An 11,493-nucleotide genomic window follows, 5' to 3' on the forward strand; every position below is an offset into this window, starting at 1 on the left:
CAGGTGTACATAGGCTACGGAGACTGCTTACCATCAGGCAGGCCGTATGCTTGTTTGCCACCGACGTAGTATAAAAAAAAAATCCTGAAAAACCAACATACATACAGATTGCACAAATTAGTTAACCAATTCGCCCATAGATGGCGCTGTACACAATTATACTAATAGTAAACGAACTCGCACTTGACCGGTTTTTTTTTATTTATAAGACCTTTACTTTATTTTCAAGATTATTTATAATTTACTGTTTAATTCTGTGAAATCTCGTAGAAATAAATGAACGTTTTCTCATTATTGGTTAGTACCTATTTCAAAGAATTGTTTGAAATGGTGCGGTTTAAGAGGAATTTCCTCCCGCGGACGCTCCGGCTGTGGAATGAGCTCCCTGCCGAGGTTTTCCCGAGGGTATACAGTATGGGGTTCTTCAAAAAAGGAGTGTACAGGTTTTTAAAGGGTCGGCAACGCGCTTGTAACATCTCTGGAGTTGCAGGAGTCCATAGGCTACGGTGATTGCCTACCATCAGGCGGGCCGTATTGCTTGTTTGCCACCGACGTGCTATTAAAAAAAGTAGGTTTGTAACAAACTAAACTTTGTACCAAGTTTCATCTTCATAACAATAAGTGGTTTATGATAACAATCGTAAAATGAGTCATTTACATCCCTTTACTACTTTAACACAACATTTACCAAGCAATTGTCAACGCAACAAATTGGTAATATTGCACCCTCGCACTGGTAACAATATTAAGCTACCCCACGCTTCAATAATGCAAGGAACACACCCTACGACACCCATAGCTAAAGAAAGCAGTAATATCTGTGTGTGGAGGTGTCATTTCTGGTGACGTATTCTTGTAAGCTTGGACTTTGAGATATTTGGGATATATTAAAAATATTTTTTTGGCAAAAACTTCATTTTTGGTACAAGCTTTTATTGCCGACTGTACTTTTCTTCACAGGCAACTATTACTTATCGAGGCAATTGTAACGATCCCAATCAACAATTAGTTTGCGTTGTTTCAATCACAGAACCCCCATGACCACCTCCTGTTTCCATCATCAGGTCAGCTCCATGTCATCACAACATTGCTTTGTCATCTGATTCACATATATGTGTATAAAATTTCAGCTCAATAGAAAATCGGAAAGTGGTTCAAATTTAGCTTCCAAGCTTTGACACACACTAACATACTAACAGTAGGGCTAAGATGGTCAACACTTTATCATTTGTCACCATACCTGTCACGTTCTAACAAGTACATACATACCAAGCGCGAAAGTAACGGGCATAGTGACAGGTGATAAAAATGGAACCATGCTGCCAGTGCAGAGCAAGTTAAATAAATGCTTGTAATGTTATAATTAATTGCCTACTATACCAAACATTACGTAACTAGCTTAATAGAACAGTGATTATTATTATAAATCATTATTTGGATGATGATCAGTCAATATTGAAGATATTAAAGGACAGGCCACTCATTAAAACTCGCAACCCAAGTTTTTACTCCAAAAAACTTGGGCTGTTAAGGAAGAACAAATAAGTCCAAATAGGGTTCTTAAGAGGGTAGTATACCACGTACTCGGCCATACAAAAAGAGAAAATGTTTTTCCACTTCTAAATATTTTCCATTCTCCAGGATTTTATTATGTTATCGACACAATGAAAAACTACGTTTATAGATTTTTTTAAAATTTGCACAACAAAGACAAATATATATAAATTTTTAAACGAATCCTATAAGCCTAGAATATATTATGCTGAAGCGATCGGCATCAAAATAAAAGTTATTTAGTAAGATTTAGTTAAAGGAAACCGTTTTCTCCCGAAATGGAATTTCATAGAAAAAGTACCGTTATTTCGTTAGGATCGCAAAGCTATTCTTCCTTCTTAACACTTTGAACTAATGCACGAAGTTTGTTATCGAGTTGTAACCGCGCACGTCAGTTGACTTCCTTAGCAGTCAAAGGGTTATTTTTTTAAATAAATATGTACAAATTGCTAAAGGAATTTGTCCTAGTTATTGTAACATTCACCTTTTTTGGATGGACCATATTTATCACACGAAGGTGCCTTGCCAAGATGACAATCGTTTGCTTGGTAGCAAAGGATACGCTAATGTCTCTCAGTCGCATTAATATGGAAGATGATAGATAAAGACACCGTTTCCTTCGCAACGGAGCGACCGATTAGCAACTTGACTATCACCCTGATGTTTACTTCCTTATTGTGAAAGTAGGCGCCTAAAATATTGTAAGCTAAGCTGTTAGTTAGCAGGAACCTTTTTCTAAAAATTTTTTTTATGTATGGGAAAAATCTTGCTAGTTAAATTTGACCCACTTCCCGGTTTCCGACGAAGCTGAAAATTTGCATACATATGTAAGTCGGGTGACAATGCAATATTATGGTACCATCAAGCTGATCTGATGATGGAGACAGGAGGAAGCCATATGAACTCTGTGATAAAACAATGCAATCTAATTGTGTTTGGGGTTTTTAGAATTGTCTCGATGAGTATTAGTTGCCTGTGGAAAAAAAGTGCAGTCAGCAATAAAAGATTGAACCAAAAGTGTTTTTTTTTTGCCGAAAACTTATCTCCTTGATGGTATTTTATTTATATTTATTTATTATTAACCTATATAATAAGAGTGTCCCACTGCTAGGCAAAGACCTCCCCTGATTCCCCCCATTTGGTCCTATCCAACACACAATCTCCCGCCAATTTATACAAAATGTACCAAGGCTGTCCCGCCATCTCAGTTTTGTTCTTCCATCAATCTGTCGCTAGTTTGGTCCAGCGCTTCGGGTGCATTCGGCAGGCGTGCCCTGCCCAGTCCCACACACACACAGTGTCAGTAGTAATGGTTTTTTTTTAATACTACGTCGGTGGCAAACAAGCATACGGCCTGCCTGATGGTAAGCAGTCTCTGTAGCCTATGTACGCCTGCAACTCCAGAGGATTAGTGAAAATGAGAATGTTACTTTCATTTATTTTGGTGTAATTTTAATATGCAACATAGAACCAACGTTTATTACATTCTTAGTTTCTTAAACCACTCTTAGAGATTACATTCTTTATCGCTTCTGAACTGCGCTTCATTTTATAAATGTAACCGCACCCCTCCATCACCCCAACTGTCAATATACGTTAACTCACCCTCTGTACGCACATTAGCCCCATAGTGATGCATCGAAAATATTCTGAGGTATATTTATGTAAGCGGGGGTGAAATCGGAATTAGGTTTGATGCGCCATATGGTAAGCACAATATTGCAAGATATATGGACTGTGTAATACAAAAAGGAGGGCTATTATCGAAATAAATTGGTTTAATATGAGATGAAATCTATAAAAAGTTCCTAGAACAAAAAAATAACAATCTGAAATTTTAGAGAACTTTGGAGTTCCAATCAGGAAAGGTTATTGCGTAGGAAGCAAATCCTACTTATATTTTATAATTATATATAAGTTCCGATATTTGGGTGTGTGGTATTTAATATATAAACAACTTATTGGAGTTGTATGAATGGGCATAAAGTTATCCTAGAATTATTTCTTTTATATGTAGGTTGATTTGAGGAAAGGAAGCATTAGGAGCAAAATGCGCGGCCAGCAAAATCTTATACTACCTTCCTTCCTGTGTTCATATATTTCGGGGATCTCGGAAACGGCTCAAACGATTTTGGTGAAATTTATTATATGGGGGTGTTTAGGGTCGAAACATGCTCTATCTAGTCTTTATCTCTGGGAAATTTTTGAGCTTTTATGTCTTCCGAGCAAACCTCGGGGTCGCAGTTATGTTTTATATATAGGTGATAAAGCAAATATCAAGGGAGTGATTATTGAATTTCCATCGCTCGATCTGTGGAAAACGGCGAAAAATGCAAAGTTTCGAAATACGAGCGATAGAAATTGGGATTGTAGTGGTATTGAATTTTTTTTCGTTTTTAATTTCATTAGTAGAATTTGAACGTTCAGTAATGGAGATAGTAATGGAGGTTACACGAAATTGAGCGCTAACGAAATTAAATAATGGGTCCAACTGGTCGCATTAAATTTACATTATAAAACATCTGTCTCCCACTTATTCCATCGCTATTCATATAAAAAAAATAACGCAATTCCATTTAAACAAAGTCAAAGTTAAACATTCCACATTGTATAAAACTCAAACGAGTCCAATTTGGGAACAATAATATCCAAAAGAAAACTAATGTTCACAGCGCGGACGCTCGGCTTTTGTTCGAGTTTTTGTCGCCAAAATATCTCATATCTCACAGATATGAAAATGATGAATGACTGAGCGACTACTGTTGTGAGTGTACGGACTTTGGACATGATTGTTGTTTTTTCCAGATTTTGTTTTAGATTTTAGAAAGGATAAAACTTTTCCACACATTTCAGGTGCCCACGCAACGGTTTCGAAGGAATTTCACGAATACTTTGAGTGTTGTATACTTGGAGGGGCTTATGACCCGATTCAGACTTTATGATACGTCAAATATTAGATCTAAGTACGATATGGATCTGGTATGTGTCGAAAGTGACGTTTTTGTTTGAAGAAACGTCATTTTTCACGCTGATATATCCAATCCATATCCAATCCATACCTCATATTTGATGTATCTTAAAGTTCGAATCAAGCCTGTAGGAATATACAGGTATTAATAGAACTGTAAGCTGACATACCTGAAAGAGCTTGTTATTTAAATACTTGAAACAGAATTTTGGACCGAAAATAAACAGGTAGAATGCGTTTGTGTTTCAATTCTTTTTAAGTACCGATCTTCTCTTCGATTGCAAACCGTTTTCTACAAAGATTTGCTGAGTGACGAGGAATATAATATGTAAGTAGGTAAGTTTTTTTCTAACGGGACACGCTCAAGGAAGGCAAAGGTACAACAATACATACTTACTACTGGTAAGCTTATTGGAATATGTTATGTGTATCAAAAACAAATAGATCCATCTCATATTGGTCTAGCTAGAGCACAGCATGCACACAATAATATACCTATATAAATATTGAAAACTTAAATTTTACCTCCTGAGTTTTTTTCATTCAGGTATTGGACGAGTGGAGCATGGGACGGGTGCTAGTTTGGGATGCAACGTGTGTAGAAACGCTGGCTCCGTCACATCTTCATCGAACCTCCGTGAGGGCAGCGGCAGCGGCAGTGAAGAAATACAGCGATCTCGACGCCAAGTACAATAAAATTGTATTCCATTCAGCGTCAAGCCCCTGGGTCCGTGGGGCCTCGGCGCTCTGAGTCTCTTCAAAGACCTGTCGAAGAGATTCAGAGACGCCACAGGAGACCGAAGAGCTGGCAGCTTCCTCGCTCAGCGTATTAGCCTAACAATCCAGCGAGGAAATGCTGCCAGCGTTTTCGGTACTATCCCGCAGGGGCCTTTTCTAGAATTATTATAGGTTTATTTTAGATTTATTTAGTTTTTTTTTTAGTTTAATTTGTAATTATGGTTTTAATCATAATGTTATTCTATATATATAATTTCTTATAATCGGTGCATTCAATAAAGTGATTCAGATATAAGGTACAAATATTACTAATAGCTATAAGAACTACCCACACTTCGCCCTTGTTTACCAAATGCGTACGGCCACCAGTTTCAGTTGTTTCGTCATAAATCCGTTTGCACATATGCGACAGTGCTACTCAGCTCTGATGGATCGGCATAATATGCCACAAAGGGAACACCTTAATGCTACGGCCACATATTTATAGCAGAGTGGCTATATTTGTAGCAGATTATTTTATTAATTCGTGTGGTGTCGAGTTAAGAATTTCACCACCCCCTTTCCACCCGTGAGTGTTGTAGAAGATGAGTGCGGGATATGGTTTCAAGTGTGTTGTGGGCGATAGGCTAGCAACCTGTTACATTTTGCAATATCACGATTTCGTTATTTTTGGAAACCCCTTAATTGCTAGAAGTGGCACTGAAACTGGTGGTTTTATGTGCTCTGCCTACCCCTTTTCGGAATACAGGCGTGAGTTTATGTGTAGGTGTGTATTTATCAATTTTGATATCATCCTATCAACTAAACAGCATTTGGTTATTGATAAAACAAACAGAGCAACGCAACTTGAGCTGTTCTGAATAACTGATTAGTTCTTAGGGTATCATTATTAATTAGACGATACGAATACGAATCAGTTGGACGACTAAATATGCATTTTCTTATTCGTTTGTCTAAGCTGAATGGAAAATAAAATGACCTTAACCTTTTGAAAGCCAAAAACACTAAAGGCGTCGTTATTAGTCGTGCCCACAGCGCCAAGGACAACTATAGGTGTTATGACAGACGCTGTCAAAGTAACCTTCACACTCACTCACTCGCTTTCGCGTAAGGTTTACATCCTAACTCCCTTGCGCCCGGGAGATTGGCATTTGAGTGATGTTTGTGTTTATGACATAAAGAATAGAATAGAATCTTGTTTTATTCATAAACACACACACAGTAAATATACTTACATAAAAGAGAACATAGTGTGAATAAAGTGTCACGAAATGGCCTTATCTTAGCATGTTGCGTGCGACTTCCAGCGCTAATGTTCCGATGCGACCATCGAGTGAGAAATAATCACGGAAGGTAACGGACAAAACGGAAGGAACGTAAATTAAACCAAAATAAATTACGCACAGTATATAATATCATACATACTTAACACTAAGTTAAAATAAAATTGCACGGACGAACCGAACGTACCTGTACCGTTCTGGTCGGATCATATCGTGGTGGTAAAGCGTTCAAAGGGTTAAGGATTACTCACTCCGGGTCCTGACCTCAGCAGATGGCAGTCGTTTCCGTAAAAACTAGTGCCTATGCCAATTCATGAAATTATTTTCCAAACGGACCCCAGGCTCTCATGAGCTGTGGCAAAAAGACAGGACAATAGAAAATTATGAGCTTGGGTAAAATCTTCACTACCATGCTTTACTATTACATTGAAATAATCTACTGGACTTAATAATAGGACTATTTTAAAAAAAGAGTGCAGGTTTACAAGGAATTTGAATCCCTAAATCTAAGGCGGAAAGTCTATAATTGTATGAATTTACATTCTCAATAAAATATTTATCTGTAAACAATGATGCTTTTATACCATTTGATGAAACAATTAAAACAAATCATCCATCGCACGAAACAAAACAGCTAACGATCATACGAAGTCGTCGCTCTTTTGTTCTTCACATAAACAATGACTACGGTTTATGGAATGTAATTCATCAGGAACTCGATTCAGATTTAACAACTTGTCATGGTTCTGAACTAGTTTTGATACGAGCTTAACGATCGTCTTGGTGGTTGACGTGCATCAATCCTCTACACTGTCGGCGATGATTGTTGATCGTCTATCCTTCTTCTTTCTTCTCAGCATATTCGCGTCCACTTTTGAACACTTTCATGGATTTCCATGTTGTTCTGTATTCGGCGGTTCAATGCCAGGTCGGTCCTGCCGTCTTTCTAATGGCGTACGAACATCTGGCTTGTGGTTTTCCTTCGGATTCTCAATTGAGGTATCCAGAACAGGTGATCGTCTCTAATTGGCAAGATCATGATGCCAGTATCCACGGTCGTCTGTAGTAGTTTGTCAAACGCCAAGCGTCATGATGGACGTGGAATATGTTGTTGCTGCAACTATTTATAATAGGAGTAGGTATACGGTTTTATACCTACAAATTGTCACCATTGTTGTTGCCATTGTCATAAATGGTTATTTATGACAATGTGGTTCAAAGAAAAAAAATCATCACCGATTTTTATTAGTTTTCGCACGCGCGTGCAACGCTTCACTGTCTGACGACGAATGAATGATCGGCCATCGCGTTGCCACCTCAACGCAACCATTCCGTGATTCCATGTGATGTGTGCCCAAAAAACAAATCATAGGTAGCAGACGATCATAGACGATGATCGGCGAGTTTAGCCGAGTACGACTTCTACATGATCGTACTTATTTACTGCTGTGGTGGAGCGACCCGAAGTGGATCTTGGCCTCCGACACCAAAGACTGCCATGCTTCTCTGTCCAAAACCGTTTCTGTCCAGTCGACGGCGCCGAGTTCGCTAAGGTCTTTTAGCACTTCGTCTCTCCAGCACAGACCACACTCCGACCAGCAGCAGCCAGACTCAGATGGGTCGTGCAGTCTGGAGGGCGTACTCTGGAGTTCCAAATGGCCGAAGACCATCTGGACGCCCTAAGTACATGATCGTGCTCACCCGTAATCGTCTGTAATCGCCAATAGCGAAGAGGACCCACGCACGTATTCCAATTAATTTGTCATGCACCAATTCTAGTGCGTGAGCAGTCTTCTAGTATCAAAATAAGATCAAACCCGTAACAAGTTTTTAAATCTGAATCGGGCTCTTGAATTTCTGTGCGGGTTGAACAATGCATCTCAATCTAAGACTGCTTTGTGTCATATTGTTGAGATTTGTTTAATAGCAAGCGACAAGTCTTTTACGGTTGAGTTATCAATGAAAGCTTAACAAATGTAGCGTGTTTAAAGAAAACAGGTCGAAATTGAGTGATTATTATGGCGTTAACAAATGACAAACGTTTTTTACAAAAGTATTTAAGTACAACAAAAGTCTTTTCATATTTATTTGCATTTTTCTGGTTATTCATATTAACGCGCACCGGAGCCCGTTCTTCTTTTTGTTTTGAATCTTAACTTCTAGCCCGATTCAAACTTTAAGGTACGTCAAAAAATTTCTAGAGATACGATATGGATTGGATATGTCAGTGTCAAAAGTGACGTTTTTGTTTGCAGAAACGTCAGTTTTGACATTGACATAGCTATGCCATATCGTATCTTTAGCAAATGTGTGGCGTATCCTAAAGATCCAATCGAACCATTCGTCTTATGTAAAAGCTCTTCAAGCGTCAAAATAAAACGTAAATGAAAGAAATCAAAATGATATAGAAATAGAAATAGTTTATTTGGTGTACATGAAACTTAACCTATAATACATCTTATTCTAGAACAATCTTACACCAAAATGGATGCCGCTCAGCATATGCCGATGACTAAGATCCTTAGCCATAGCGCGCTCAGGGCAACCAGAGAGAAAAAAAAGACAGAAAAACACAATAAAATAAAACATAACTAAACTAAGCTAGAGTGTGGGAGAAAGTGAGTTTGAACTAAATGACACGTACGTAATTTTTTAAAGTATTTGTTTTATGTTTACAATACTGCAGAATATAAAAGGACAACAAAAAGTCGGCACGAATTTAGCACGCTTCTAGTTACGTGTTCGTCAAGAACCGGATTTTTTTTTCCATATGGCCAGCGTAGGTAATTGTCAGTCAAATATAACTAAACTAAAGTTTAATATAAACGGTTGCTCTCCTGTGTGACTGGCATTCATATTCAAACATGATGTAATAAAAGTAAAAATAGCAGGTGAAGTAAAAATAGACTCCAAGCTGTATTCGCTGCCGTGTGTTTTGCTTAAAAACACAAGATAACAATTATTCCAACAACAAAGTTTTGTTAGTCCAATGATAAGAATAATAACCTTTTTCAAAAATAGGTATATACCTATATACTTACCTACGTATAAGTACAAGGGGCCGATTTTTGAATTTCGAGTTCTCGATTTCGTGTAATTCCCTTCAATTTATCTCCACTACTAGGCATTTAATTCATACTAATATAATTGAAAACGAGCGAGCAATACCACTAGATTCCCAACTTCTATTGCTCGTATTTTAAAAATATCAATTCGCCGTTTTCCACAGATTTCCGAGTGACGAATTAGAGCGCTCGAAATTCAAAACTCAGCCCCCAGTTCTTATATTCTCTTTCTCTTCTCTACCTCAGCGAGTATGCGTCCAATATTGGACACATGCCTCTCCAAATCTTCTCCAAGCAGTCCGATTTGTTGCTTCTCTCCTTCAGAGTTGGCCTGGTATATTCTTGATATCATCCTCCCATCTAGTTGGAGGTCTGTGATCTGGTTTTATTATTATAGAATTAGGGCACAGAAGTTAGCCACTAATTTATATAATAGAGTTTCCTTATTGGGAAAAGGTAAGCATTTGACCACAATCTCACGTGATGGCAAATGCCGATGCAGTCTAGGATGGAACATGCTTACCTTAAAGATGTCTATTTACCCTCGATTTAAAAAGATCTAGGTTATAGTGAATAGAATAAATCCTTTAAATTTTGCTGGAAGTGAATTGCACTGCTTAGCCGTTAAATTAATAGTAGAATAGAATAGGATATGAAAAGCGACCAACAATTTAGCACAGGTAGTCACGTGTCTGTCCTCGGGGAACAATACGACGGAGATTATCATGCACATTAGTCATGCGTAATCGCCATTCGAAATAATGGAGTCATATTAAACCAGCGGAATTCAGAATTTAAGGTGTAGTAGGTTCAGCCAGTAGAGTTTTAGAAAAATCAAAGCACTTTTTTTAATCATAATATGGTTGCCAAAATATATGAATAGCAATCTTAAGAAAGGCCTCAAGTAACTTCGTCAATTCGAAACCTGATCTCTTACCTTCCTTTTGATAGAAAAAAATCACGAAAATAGGTCTAAAACGCACCATAAAAAGTTGTATCAATTTTTGCACAAACACTAAGAATATAAAAATTGCTTCTAAAATCCGTAATTTTATATTACCTTACTAAAAATAACAATTCAAAAACATGATATATCCGCGATCCCAGCCACGTACATCGTCTCGCTCACGCTTTTACATTCAGTGGAAGTGAGAGTAGAAGCTAAACCCAAGAGGCCTTAATAATCAAGATTCAAGGCTCGGAACCGGTTTAAAAAATAGCGGTAAATAGAAATACCAGTTTATTTCGGTTTTACTCAGAAGTTTCATAAGAACGAGAACGTTTTGTTTTAAGAACTTTATTGTAACCTAAATAAACCGGTTTATTCGACGAGCGACCGGAAGGAAGAAACCGGTTTATATTGTTCAAAACCGGTTAATCTGACAAGAACTTTATGGAAATGTTCTCTTAAAAAGCGGTTTAAAAATAACGGCTTTACGAACGAAACCGAAACTAAAAGGTTTTACGCCAAGTACATGATAACGGTTTGGAAATTTAACCGGTTTCTGAGCCTTGGTGTTATTAGAATAATTCTCGTCTATGCATTGCACTTGCAGTCAATTATTAAGCAGGATAAACTAATAGCTCTATGAGCCGTAAGCCTTATAACTCCGTCATTAAGAAAAAAATCCAAAAACTGAATCGGCAAAAACTCTATTTAATTATCGACTAGTTCAAAACAATTCACAAGAATTTGTTAAGAAATGCGGCCCGTGGAGGAGAATATCCAAACTCACATAAGATAAATGTTTATGCAAGATGAAATCTTTGCTTTAATAAGAAAGAAATAATGAAATACATTTATTTATGACAAAACCATGTTGACAATACAATGAATAACACTTAGCGCAAAATGCCATAAACAGGTCACAACTCAGCATGAACT

This window comes from Cydia pomonella, chromosome 3, assembly GCF_033807575.1.
Source record: "Cydia pomonella isolate Wapato2018A chromosome 3, ilCydPomo1, whole genome shotgun sequence".
Classification (NCBI taxonomy): Eukaryota; Metazoa; Arthropoda; class Insecta; order Lepidoptera; family Tortricidae; genus Cydia; species Cydia pomonella.